Source organism: Pteropus medius, unplaced genomic scaffold, assembly GCF_902729225.1.
Source record: "Pteropus medius unplaced genomic scaffold, Ma_sr-lr_union100, whole genome shotgun sequence".
Classification (NCBI taxonomy): Eukaryota; Metazoa; Chordata; class Mammalia; order Chiroptera; family Pteropodidae; genus Pteropus; species Pteropus medius.
In genome coordinates, this window is record NW_024340693.1 from 218,260 (window position 1) to 232,692 (window position 14,433).

The following is a 14,433-nucleotide window of genomic DNA, read 5'->3' on the forward strand; positions in this document are numbered from 1 at the left end:
TTCTGGAAATTGCACAACTGTAACATGGATTTTATGTCCAAATTCCAGAGAAAATTATATAACCAGTTTTTAAGTACTTTGAAAAGGAACCAATGCACTATAGTGACCTCTTCTCATATTACTGGATTAAAAGATCAAGGAAATACGGTAAGGAAGTTCACAAAACCTTTCATTAAACTTCTATAGACAATATAGAATAAGATAGACCTGATACCATATTTAGAGGATTCATAATCATACACATGAGCGTCTATTTATGTGCTTTGCGCGTAGAAAGTTCTTGGTAAACGTTTACGTACTGAGCGAATATATGAATGACTAGCATTTACCAGTTTCCCCAGGCAGGCATCGCATGTCATATTGTAATTACTTTTATGTGTGTCGCTCCCACTGGAACATCATAAAACCCTTCAGCCAGAATCTCATTCATCCTTTGTCCCCAGGGCCCAGTACTGGGCCTGAACTAGCATGTACACAAGTAGTGTTTGTAAATTAAATAATAATAATAATAATAAAACAGAAGAGATATACCCAAAACTCAGAAAGGTCGAGAATAAAAATGCTTAACTCACTTTACAAACGATAGCATGCTAGGACTACCCTTTCAAGGTGAATGTAATTTTGAGCTGCAGGAATAGAGAGCTGGCATTTTTGGAAGTGCCCAGACACAGCTGAGGTGTCAGCATCGTGTTTTAAAAAGGACTTTGACAAACTGAAGCCGGGATATTGAAAAGTATGGAAGCAAGCCTCTGTGAAGACTGATTGGATAACTGGGCACTATTTTGGTTGATAAGAAAAACTTAGAAAGATCATGACCAGTTTCTTCAAGTCTTCGCACAGGGCCGCTATAGTGAAGAAAGACCAGACTCCTTCGTGTGTCTTCAGAGCACAGAACTGAAGGCGGATGGCACAGGTAGAGGGGAATTGTTATAGTATGGGAAAAAGTTTCTAGCAGAACCTTCTAGCAACTTTCTAGAGTTGCTCGCTAATGGAATGGACTGACTTTCTGAGTAAGAAGCTCCTTGTCTCTGAGAATTTCTGGAAGAGGTCACAGAAACACTGAACACTTGAACAGACGTGCTGGGGGTGTTGGAGGGCATTCTCGGGTTGGAAGAAGGAACAGCTGGGGCCACCAACGCGTGGTCCCTTCAAATGCGTGGTCCCTTCTAATGCGCGCTCTTATTATCGTCTCGGTGTATATATTTCACATTTCCATATTTCCGTCATGCACACTGTGTTTTCTATTTTAACATTCTTTCTCACTTTTACTTTGGTTAAGCGGTTTGAATCTAATGAATTCTATGCTGTTTTTAACCATTGATAAATGTGTTAACCTTCAATTACCACCTTTCACTAAATAATGCTTGGCTCAAATTGAAGTGCTCCCCTATTTTTAGTTAAACTATATAGTTTAATTGCCCTCCTGCACCATGTCTCCATTCAGATTTATTTTTCTGCTTCTCTTCATCACAAACTCACTTCTTCGACTTTTAGCTACACTCCAAACAAATCACACATCTCCAGAGTATCCACACAGCTAGGCATTAGAATACTTTGAGAGTAGGCCATCGAAGACATGAATGCATTGGAGGAAATGCACCTTAAACTTAACTGCTTGACTATTATACTTTTATCTGTAATTTTTTTTGTGTGTGTGTCTTTACTAATAAGCACAGGGCCTTAGAGAGCACCTTTTCTTTGCAGATTGGTTTCCAGATGTAGCTGACTTCTTGACATTTTTCTGATATCCATTTGCGGGGGAAAAAACCCAAATAAATCTAAGTACCACTTTCTGAAGAAACTAGATGGAGGAGTAAATGACTATATTACAGTGACTAACTAGATATGAGGTGGAATGAAATCATTCAATAACATGGAAACAAGTGAAGAGTTATGATTATATTACGGTTTATGGGCTAAGAGTGGATTCAAGGTGATTTAAGGTTTTCCATTTCAGAAACACAGCAAAGAACTACCTTGTGTGTGGTCCCGTGATACCTGTGTTCACCTCTGGCGGAGAGTTGTGCACATGTCATTACGATTAGGGACTGTATTCTTGTTCACTTCGCAACCTCAGTCCCAAGCCTTGGGGAGGGCTTGGAACATTGGCGATGCTTAATGTTTGTTGAATGAATGCACAAACAAATAAATGGACTTAGACCCAGGCCAGTGGCATCAGGGATGCTGAAACATCAGCAGTAGATGCCTGGTAGCTAAACTAGATGAGAGGGACTAAAAAGTTAATGTCAGCAGTGAACTACTGTAAACACATGAAGAAATGAATCTCAAGGAAACAGAATGGCTTCCAGCGAAGAGAGGAGCGGGTTACTCAATCCCCAACATAACTCAATGAGACGAAAACAGGGCGTCCGAGAAACTCGGGGAGGCAAATACGTGCCAGATGGCCATGGCATTCGTCCCTGTACTAAAGGAAGCAGTGAGACCCGGCTGTGTTTGGAAGGTGTCTTCTGAGCGAGTTCACGCCCTGTAAAGCGGGGCAGAACCCATTCAGCGCCGCATCCACCTTGGCAGACCACCAGGTCAGGGACGCTGTGGCCCACAGGTTCTGTGTCTTGCCCTGCGTCACATGATGGCCTTTTAGGCAGAACTGGGATTGGAATCCAGGTTTCCTGTCACTTAGCCTGGGTGTCCCTCTGCTGTTTTACTCCGGGGGATACATTCCAAGGCCCCCAGAGGATACCTGATACTGCAGATGGTCCCGGCCCCCGTATCCGCTCTGGTTTTCCTGCACGTTACAGGCTGTCTCACTTCAAGGAAGCGATTTCCAGCTTTGACTTTGGCGTGTCTAACTGCCAGCATCACCACTCGCGTGTCTTGGGGCAAGCGAACTAAGAGTGACTTGAAAGCAAGCCCTGTGATACTGAGACAGTGGATCCGATAACTGCGACAGCTACTAAGTGACTAACAGGCCGGTAACAGACACAATGTGGAGACGCTGGACAAAGGGATGGGTCGCATCCTGGGCGGGATGGAGCAGGACGGCCCGAGGTTTCGCCACGCTACTCAGAACGGCTTGCGACTTAAAACTTACAAATCGATTATTCCTGGAATGTTCCACTTAACATTTTTAGACCGTGGGTAACCGAAACAGTGGAAAGCAAAACTACAGGAGAGGGAGCATGACTGCCATACCCCAGAGAAGAACCCCAATACGGCCCTGCTCCACGCGGGGCCTCACGGGCTCGCCCTTCTCCCGGCCGCTCAGGCCTGATCCGCCTCAAGGCTTCCTGGAAACTTCCAGGAGAAGCATTTGCTGGAGGTGGGGGTGGGGAGTGGGGAGGGTGGGGGGTGGTCCCCGCTCTTCCAACAGGCCCCTTATTTTCCATCATAATCAGTTTTCTTCAGCTTCTGTTTATCCCTCTAAGGGATAGAAAATGTATTCCGAAGTGTTTTCCGATGGGGAAATACAAACGTGCGGTTATATTTTTAAAATAAAAGCACGTTTCAGTCGTGGTTTAACACTGAAGACGAACCTCAGCGTTAGGAGGAGGGAGCAGGCGGCGGGGACGCCAGTGGTTCCCGGGGCTGTGCCTGTCGACTGTGCCTTATTCAGCCCAGGGTGCTGAGAGGCAGGAGCTTAGAGTGACAGTCCCGTGACTGGGCACCGGGGTGCGGTTCCGGGTGGTGGAGCTCAAGGCACATGTTATCTCCGCAGATCTCACAGGGACACGTGTAAACAGGAAGAATTTTGAGTTAATGTTATTTCTCAGTTTGGCCAGAAGCCCACTCCATGCCTGATGTTTACGGCCTTTAAGCGAACAGCTCATGGATTTGTAGCAGAGCCTTGAGATGTGGGAAAACATAGGTGTGACCAGCCCAGGGGACAAAGTGCCTTGCCAGCTTTTCTAAAAGGTGAAATGACTGTCAGAACAGAATGTTTCAGCCAAAACTTTACCTAACTGGGATTTCTAGTTTGATTCTTCTAATAACTAGTCAGGGTTCATCTTCTTCAACGTACGAAGTAAGTTGCTTCTAATTAAAAGCTTGGCAGTGGCCTTGACTAAGGGCAAAGGAAGCTTTGTTAAGAAGGAAATACAAAATATCTGTTTTTAAGGGAAGAGAATACAAACGTCAAGGTAATTTGCTAGAATCAACATATTCATTTACTAAACAAATAGTTTTACTTCATGGTCACATGTGGATTTTTAAAGAAAATATTTACAGTGGCTTTTGGGAAGTATTCTTGACAAAAGAAGGAACGAATGTTGTTTTATGGTCAAATGGCTAGAGAATAGTTTATGCAGCTTTATGCTAACATTGCGTTAATATTGTTGTAAAAACTTCTGTCAGGTCCTAAATACTTGTCATCTCATGTTACAGTTCCTAACAATCACAGAACCTTCTAGTTAGAAGGTAACGGAGAAAACCGAGGCCAGAGAGGCCCACTGTTCCAGATGGGGGTCTTGACACATGCCAACACAAAGCATGGTATTCTGCATAGTCCCACCAAAAATTAAACACAGGATGGGGAAGGGTTACTTCAGGAAAATGAGCATCGTCCAAGCAAAGTTAGAACTTCTGGTTTCCTCAGTGTCGTAGAGCAAATAACATGAAAACATCCTGCTAAAATCAGATACACCGACTAAGGCACAGTGTACGATTTTGAACACGCATAATGGAGTTTGGAAGAAAGAAGGAGAAATTACAGAATTTCTGAAATTCCTCAGGAATTGACAACCTGAAGGGACATGAGGTGACACGATAGTGGCCCTGGCGGAAAGAACTCGGGGAGCAGAGGCTGATCTTGGGGACCTAGGAGCTTGAGCGCTAAGGCTGGAGTGGAGACAGGAAGTAAGACCTTGGGTTCATGACAAGATATATTTTTGTGGATATATACAAATGGAGTAAAACTACTAAAACATTTCATAAGCATAAAGAACATCAACGTCGGGGACCAACGGTTATCTCTCTTGGGGTGGGGGGAAGGAATGGGGGAGGGAGAGGGATAGAGATTTAGCCACATACACAAGGCTTAATTTCGTAAGTTCTTAGCATCTGTTTTATTTTGAGGGTGGATACATAGGTGTCTGTTATAGTATTTTTTTTATTCCTTCTTTTTGGAGTATTTCATAATTATCTTTTTTCTTTTTTTTTTTTTACTTAAAAAACCCTAAAGCTATATGCACCACAAATAAAACAAAGGAAACATGAGTTCAAGGGAAAGGCACATTCACGCTTGGGAGAGGCGAGGAAGTTGGCGTCCTGACCTGATGATGGAGAGCTGGGAGGTGTACGCGGGAGCCGCCGGCATCCTTCCTGAGTCAGTGTGCAGACTTTGCAAGATTGGAGGTGCTGTTTAAATGATGGAAGAGCTCTCGCAAAACCAGAAAGAAATGCTCTGCGTTCAGTGTCGTCAGCGGTCCCCGAGCTGGAAACCAGGGGACCAGGAGGGGCGCCGAGCGGATCAGCACGGGGAGAGCTGAGTGCTGCTGTGGGCGCTCTGGTCTCTTTCGTTTTGTTTTTTTTTTAAGAGTCCTCACTGAGCCCTTGCAATATGTAGCAGTATTTTACCGAATTACACGCACGTGCACACGCACCACACACAAATGGAGTACGTTGTCCCCAAAACAAGGGACAAATTACGATTCTAGGATTCCTACCGAAATGTAAATTCTATTTTACACCAAATTAATCTTCTAAAACGATTTCTAGGAAGTGCTTTGGAGGCCAAGTGAGATTTTCAAAATAAATTCCACATGTTCTGAAAATGGCAGCATCTACTAAAAGTCAACACTTCAAAATCCCTATGTTATGAAACCTGTTTATTATTTATGTGAGGTATGGATGTAACATTTCCAGGGGTAAGTAAGAAAACGGTGAGATTGCCCAGAGGAGGGGCTAAGATGGCAACGAGTGGGAAATAACTAATCTGGGAGGTCAGCGGGCACCTCGAAGGACACCTGCCCCAGTCACATCAGGACATCATGAGGCGACCTTAGCACTGAGCCGAGCCTCCCACAAGAGAAAGCTTGACAAGGCAAAACTGATCTGTGTCTGTGATTTCTGAGATGAGTCATGAGTCATCTCAGAAATGCGGCCCCACGATCTGCTTGAATAAATCTCTGAATAACACAATATCACATGTTCAAATAGATGCATTGCCCCGCAAACAATTCTCTCTCCAGCTATCAGGACTTTGCTAAACAAAAATATCTCGAGGTGCATAACAATGGATTATAATAAGAATTCTATCAGTGTTTCATCATTTAGAGTACCAAAAAACTGTGGTGGTTACTTCTCTGAGGGAGGTGGCATTCTGCTGACACATATGGCTGCTTCCCCGGATGAGGGATGAGATGCAGGAAACGTACCGCAGCAAGAGGATAAGAAGAAAAGAATTGGATGCTGCTGTTTGATATTTGAATCGCTTTTGTTTTTCTTGAAAATAATTCAAAACATATAATGTGATTAATCAAATTCGGGACTCTGGAAAATGTCCTTTCTTGGGGGTGTGGGAAGGTGCGCAGGGGACTTAGAGGAAATAACATGAGGTACCTTGGCACCAACTGTTCACATCACTCCCCAGCTCGAAGCCTGGATCACCCTAACTTCTCAGCTTTCATATTTTACAAGCCAAGATATTTTTCTCCTATCAGAATGGAATATTTGTATACATAATGATATTTTTAAATTTGATGCATGTATTAACGATAGTTCAAAGGCTAAACACATTATCCTGATTACTCTAAATCCCGCAAAGATAGATTTTTAAAATTATTCTTTCTCATCCTTTACAAGGTACCACATTATGATTTGTTAAGCTAGATATATAGTCCATGTGAAATAATAGTTTCATGAAAACCAACATTCTCTGGGATAGCAATTTGAATCCTGGCCTATAGAAACATGATTTTGTGAAAAGATCATTGCCTGAAGGCAAAATAAAAGCTAGTTGAAATTCCTTTGTCTATTTTCCTTTTATAATCTCTAAACATAACATTTAAACTGTCATCATGAATGCACAAGTATATTTACATGGCTGTAAATCTGTCAAATTAGAGCCATTTGGAAAAATTCTCAGAGAATTTTTTAAAAGCCTTAGAGTTGATAACAGAGCATTGGCTCAAGAGCCGGGAGTCAAATTATTTTTATCACTTTTCTCCAAATTTACTGAATAACATGGGTCCAACCAGTATGCTCAAAGTGACCTTGCTTCCTGACTAATTTGGGGGGAATATTCTGGGAATCGGATTATATATTTTTATTATTATTTATTAGTAGTATTTATGCCTACAGCACCTGGTCTTCTTAGGTGGTCTCCCATCCAAATACTAACCAGGCCCAACCCTGCTTAGCTTCTGAGATCAGACATCAGGCTTGTTCAGGGTGGTATGGCTGTAGACCATGAACTGTGGCTCCACTGGGGCATGAACCCAGGACCTTCTGTGTATAAAGCAGACATGCTAACGTCCTCAGATTATAATTTTTGGACACTTAGGAAAGCTTGTTTGAGACAGATAAACATAAATGCAAATAGTTCTGCAATTAGAACCTGTCTAATGTATATTCTTACTGAAGAGCAGGAATTAAAAAAAAAACCCAGAGGTTTAAAAGATTGGTTTTCACTTTGCCTATTCTATATTTCAGTTAGCAGTATCGCTATCCATGAAACGCCATAATCCAGTGATGTTAGTTAGGGGTGGGGGGATGGGGAAAAACTAACTTATTAGTCGCCTACTGTATACTAGGCTCTTATATGTGTTACCTCCTTTATCTTCACATAGATGAGGAAATGAAGTTCAGAACGGCTAAGAAACTTGCCTAAAACCACAGGGTTATTGAAATCTACATGTCTATTCTGTCTCCACTCCATCTTCACATCTCTGTCCCATGCTCCCAATAGACTCGTGCCGCCGAGTTTTGGTATTGTGCCTCCTAAGTATCCCTTGAATATATGCCTCTGTCCAGTTCAGGCCCTTACTAGTTCTCACTTAGTCCAACACACAGGTTTCCAATGGTTTCTCTCTTGTTCTGAAGTTCATTTTCTTTTGTACAAGGATGTGTAACCTTAAGAGTTATCTTTTCTAAAACACAAAACTGTTCATGTCATTTTGTTGAGTGTCTCGCTTCCTCCTTGGCCTTTGAGTTAGCTAATGAGTAAATGTAACATCACCAAGATGACAAATGAGGAAGCTCCAGGCCCTCTTTCTCCCACAGAAATACTAAATGAACAACATATGGACCGAAGGAGCGATAGGACAGTTCATGGCATTTCTGCTTGTCCATACCCACCACCATGCCAGCACAGCACGACATGGTCAGGAGGATGCCGCTCAACTCTTTGTCCCTCCTTTAGGACAGAAGAAAGGAATGGAACTTGCTTGCAACATTCAGGATTGTCTGAGGGACTGGTTTTTATTTGGCCTGACTCAGAGCTCTGATAGGAATGGAGGCATCTTTCGGATATTGGATTGGAGGTTGCTGAAAACAGGAGTGGGTGCAATAGCCTGTGAGAGCTTTAGGAAACTGCAGACCCACGGGCAGCTGAATGCAAGAGATTACTGGCAAAGGAATACAGTCGAACATCTAAGGTCTTGAGAAGGTACAAGGACGAGATTCTATAAGCAGCCATGTATACAGGTGATTTGGAGAGAACAAAAAGCATATGCACAGGTCCAGGGAATACATGTTCCCAGAAAAGTCTGAGAGGACCTGAACCCTTTATGCCAGGCTGGTTAGTCAAGCTCTTCCTCTGTGCAGAGGCAGTCCACAAAGACTAGGTGAGAAGATAGTTTTTCAAAGAATTTTTTCAACAAAAGATCATAAGGCATACAAAAAAAAAAAAAAAAAAGATAAATATGGGCCATTCAAAGGGACAAAATAAATCTCCAGAAACCAAACCTAAGGTAAAAAAGGCCTTGAACTTACTTAACAAAGACTTTAAAATTATTTTTTTAAGTACTCTCAGTGGGATGAAGGAGGACACAGGCAGACACCTAAACAAATTCATGAAAAAATGCACAAAGTGAGACTATCAATGAAGAGATCAAAATTATATTTAAAAAAAAAAAAAACAACAGAAATTATGGAGCCAAATAAAATAATAACTGGACCAAAAATTTCACTAGAGGGATTCAACAATGGATTCAAACAGGCAGGAAAAATAATTTGAAAACTTGAAGATAGGTCATTTGAAATCATTGAATCTTAGGAACAGAAAGAAAAAAAGAATGAAGAGCAATGAAGGGAGCCTATGGGACTTGTGAGATACCAAGAAACAGACCAATAGACGTATTATGGGTGTCCCAGAGGAAAAGAGAGGGAGAAAGGGGTGGAGAATGTATTTGAGGGAAAAATGGTGAAAATGGCTGAAATTTGAGGAGAGGCAAAGATATACACATACAAGAATCTTAACAAACTCTAAGTAGGATAAACCAAGAGACCCTCATAGAGACACATTATCATCAAACTGCAGAAAGTCAAAGACAAAAAGAGAATTTTGAAAGAGCAGGGGAAAAGTAACCTGTCGTGTACAAGAGGCCTTCAGTGAGGCATCAGTGGATTTCTCAGCAGAAAGCTCACAGGCTGGAAGGCAATAGGATGATAGATTTAAAGCACTAAAAGAAAAAACTGTCAAACGAGAATACTATATCCAGAAAACTGCTCTTCAAAAATGAGAGAGAAATTAAGGCATTCCTAGATAAATGAAAGCCAGAGGAGCTAACGCTAGATCTGCCCTACGCGAAATGCTAAAAGGATCACAAGGTGGGAACCACACAAATACGTGAGTCCTCTGGTACAGGGCAACACGTGGACAAACACAAAAACTTGGACCATTGTAGTTTTGATTTGTAACTCTCTGTCGATTCTTTCATAGGGGGCAAAAGACAAAAGCTTACAAATATTTATAAATCTATGTTAACGGGTACACATATATAAAGGTGTAATTTATGACATTGATAATGTAAACTGGAGGCGGGACAGAGATGTAGACAGGTAGAGTATTTGTGTAATTGAACTTAAGTTGTTATTAGTTTAAAATAGATTGTTATAACTTTAGGATATTTTATGTAATCTTCATGGTAACCGTAAAGAAAATATTTATAAGATTTACTCGAAAGGAAATGAAAAGGAAATCAAAACTTGTCACTACAAAAAAAAAACAAAAAAAAACTAAACAGAAAGAAGGCAACAAGGAAGATAATGAGGGACAAAAAAGCTATAAAACAAAAAAATTTTTTTAATGGCAATAGTAAGTTCTTCTCTATCAGTAATTGCTTTAAATGTAAATGGATTAAACTCTTCATTCAAAAGATGTAGATTGGTATAATGGATTAAAACAACAACAACAACCAGAATTCAACCTTATGTTGTTTACAAGAAATTTACTTTAGATCTAAGTATCTAAGGACACAAATAGTTTGAAAGGAAAGGATGGAAAAGATATTCCACCTAAATAGTAACCGAAAGAGAGTAAGGGTAGCAAACTGATATCAGGCAAAATAAACTTTAAGCCAAAAACTGTTATGAGAAACAATTGAGACGTTATATAATGATAAAAAGGTCAGTTCACTAAGAAGATATAATAATAACATGTGCACTAAACATCAGAGCTCCTAAAAATATGAAGCAAATATTAACAGAATTGGAGGGAGAAATAGACAGCTCTGTAGTAATAATAGAATTTAACTCTTACGAGCAAGTTCTAGTCCACCGCCTGGCATGTAGTAGGTACTCAAAAGTGTTTGCAGAATGAATGAATGATTGATCTGGTGTGTGATTCTTCTATGAATCACAGCCATTGGGGGGGGCGGGGTGTGGGAACCAATGTGATTTATTAATATAGAAATAGAGATTAAATTAGGCCGGGTGATCCTAGTCAATGATGGAAGAGTGGAAATTAGTATCTGGGGACTTCTTATAAGAAGTCTACATTTTTAAAGGTGTTCAGAGGGATAAATAAAACATATGGCACTTAAAAATAGTATCGATGGCTTATATGCTCCTGGGTGTATCCATGCATATACATGTGTGTCATTCATCATTTAAACATGAGACTAACGTAGGTGGACATCATCGTGATGGGAGCAGTGGTTCCTGCTGGGTGCTGAAGGTTACCCAACTGTGGAGGTTTAGTGGGACCACATCTCTCTCTGCTCCTGTCCCCAAACCTCACTGGGGCTCACATTCCTGAACGATTGACTGCTTAACTTCGCGAAAGTGACTACAGGTAGAAATGACCTTGATGTTGACCAGGGCCATAGAACTTTTCCGGTTCACCCGAGTGCCCCTCGGAGAGCTCGACGTGCACAAACAGAACGCCTGATGGCTAAGAACTCCCCACAGCGGAGGAAGACGGGTCACTATAACCGAAAGGGCTCGTGCGGCATTTTTCTGGGGCCTCAATCACCCCGCTTTGGGCAGACGACCTTGGGTGTGACCTTGGGTGTCATTGCAGCAGCAACAGCAATCGTTTTGCAGGAGCAAAGGTGGTAGCTCCAGATGTGGCCAGACACGAACCTGTGGCCAGAGTCCCCAGATGGGCCGGGAGAGAACGTGTGAGCAGAGGTGAGGACATGAAACCGGAAGGGGGGACTGGTGGCATCCCTTTGCCCAAGAAACTCCTGGAACCACAGTGGACCTTCAAGTTTGCATCTCATTTCTCATTCCCAGTAAACAGAAAGATAAGATCCCCTTTTTACTGATAAAAAAACCAAGGGACAGAGGTCACACAACTAGCAGACTTCCGTCTCCCAGAGCCGGAAGATTTTGTTTCTTTCTGATCATTTTAAATGCTGTCGTTCTTTTAAGGGTCACGTCACTGGGTAGCTAGGTTTTTCTACGTGCGCGTGAGTTGGAATTCCCATGTGTGGTGACAAGGACTCTCGTCTTCTATATAATGAATATTGATTGGGTAAATTCCAAAAACGGAAAAAAATCAGACAACAAATTAAATATTTAGGTACTGGCACCTTTCGCACACTGACTAGAAAGAGAGACTTAGAAATGAGTTGATTTGTTTCTGCTGAGTTAACAAGCCCACATTCGAGGACATTCGAAAACAGGCAGCACACTAGAACTCTGCGGCCACGTACAACGTGTGTGATGAGCCCAGGAGCTGACTGACTGCCACACAGGTAAAGTGACCTCACAAAGCCCCACTGTCGCCACGCAGAGCCTGGGCGAAGAAGTTCAGGTCACGTCGTAACTTATAAACGCGCGCTTGCTTCCTTTAGGAGAAGATAGAGCTCACTCTGCAAGTCATCTCTGTCTAAAAACGAAGAGATTTTTAAAAGAAAGAAAAAAACAGAGTGCTGTTTGATATTCGCAGCTAATTATCTCTATTGCGCCAGAGCACACCCCACGCCTAGAGAAGAAGGTACCATCCCAAGAAACAGCCTCCAAGTGGCGCCACACCTCAAATGATTGATGTGGAAATGCATATCTGATTATGGACATGACAGGTCAGGAAGGCTAGACCCTCCAGGAGTAGGTGTGGGAGGAACGGCTATTAAATATTTACACGGCACCAGTGTACAATAATATGTAGGCTTGTGCCAGACACATGAAGTCCTTGCCTTCAGGAGTTTGCTGTCGGTTGTAAAGCTGGTTAGTCCTGAGATATTTGTTATGTTGTTTCATCAGGTGAGCAATCTATTCCAGACATCAAAGAACCAGCATTTCAACACGCTTTCTTAGGAGAGAGACTTCATACCTGGTTATTTAATGCAAACCTTGCATATACTCGTCACTATATTAATAACTTAAGGAAATCCACCTTTCTTCTCTGACAAACTGATGGTTCGCTCTTTTCGCGGAGTCCCTTTTTCTATTTAAGCTTCCACATTGCTGCACAAACACAATCGCATTCCCTGCTATTGCGGCATATACAATAATACCAGCGAAAGTGGAGCGCTTTAGAAAGTTTTGGTTTTATAAATCTGTGTTGGACAAAAATAAATTGTCAGATAATTGTAGCCATTCATACACGCAGAAGGAAAATAAATTAATAAAGCATAGCGACTCAAAAACATGATGAAACCTGATGGACACGTGGAGAGCTGACATCAGTGTTACCCAGGACACAGGAAGTGGGAAAATGATGTCGTCTTTGATGGAAAAAGATTTTAGCTAGCATGGATGATGCTCGGAGGGTATTGCATTGTACTTATCACTTTCTTACATCTCCGAAGAATTTAAAGTAGCTGATAACATCGGCAAGAAACTCTGCAGAACTGGCAAATACTAAGGCAAAGGTGAACTAGCAGGAGTCCAGGTGACAGGGGACTTGGAGGGAAGAGGAAACCACTTTCCCTGGAAAACGAACACTAGAGAAGACGATTGCTTCTTAGGAAATCATTTCGCTTTGTGCATGTTACCGATAGCTAAGACAAAGCTCACAGCGAAGACAGACAGGCAAAGCATTCATTCATAGGATACACAGTTTCTGCTTTCCAAAGGCCTGGAGTCTGGGCAGAGAGGGAGGTGATCACAATAGATATGTACAGAATTAAATACCGTAATAGCACGATGTACACACACCTGTAGAACAAAAGGTGGGATGTAACTAAATTACCTGGGGTGGGAGTGTAAGGGACAGTTGGAGAGATAAGGTGACATTTGAGCTCAGTTGAAACAGAACAGGACAGTCAGAGAAAAGCGAAGTACACAGAGGGTCCTAAAAACAGTAGACTCTTAGGATGAGCTATGGTTTTTATCCTACTTTACAGGGAAGATTCTAGGGCATACGGGGTGGCCGAGGAGTATGGCACAGCTCAGGGTGGGGCATAGCATTTTCCTGAGCACCCACCATGGGCAGAGATCATTGGATAAATGTCTCAGGAAGGAGCAAACAACAGAAAATCTCGCTCTTCTATTCATGAAGCTAAGAATTAAGGTAGGAAGACAACAGCAGCGTGACAAAAGGCAGTAAATTTATTAGGAAAAATCATATAGATGTATATTTCTTTATACGACAGAGTTGATATCTTCCCAAAAAAGTGTGCTACATTTTTGTAAAATGAATTACATGAGAGAATTTACTAATTCAAAGTATGGATGATTTGTGCACTTTATGATGACCCTCTGATTACTTTCTGATTTTTATAATTAAGTTATCTTTTACAAGGGACATAGCTATATAAACTGAGCTGGAAACAAAGCTACCTTCATTGACTAATGCTGTCTGAATAATGAGAACGTATCATAAACTACTCTGGGTGTTAAAAATATAAAATCACGTGGACATCTGCTAACTGAGATGGGCTTCCTTCCCGATCCTTTAAGACTGTCTTCTGTTGTATGCCCCTGGACGACGGTAAGCAACGTTCCCTAGGTTGTCCCACCGCAGGCTCTGTCCTCTGTGTGACTTAGTCATATGGGTCACTGAGCCTATTCAAGTGAATACAAACATGGTCCTGACAAGAGAAATCCTCTTAAGGCAGGAAATATGAGTCTTATCCTCTGCTAATG

The 14,433-nt window shown here is 41.8% G+C and overlaps 1 protein-coding gene and 1 pseudogene across 6 annotated transcripts in view; both read right to left on the reverse strand.

Annotated features, from left to right (window-relative positions):
* FRY (FRY microtubule binding protein) overlaps window positions 1–14,433 on the reverse strand; it is a 320,056-nt gene that overhangs the window by 213,181 nt on the left and 92,442 nt on the right. The gene's annotated exons all lie outside the window — the stretch shown is intronic.
* On the reverse strand, window positions 7,249–7,364 carry LOC120603156 (uncharacterized; annotated as a pseudogene).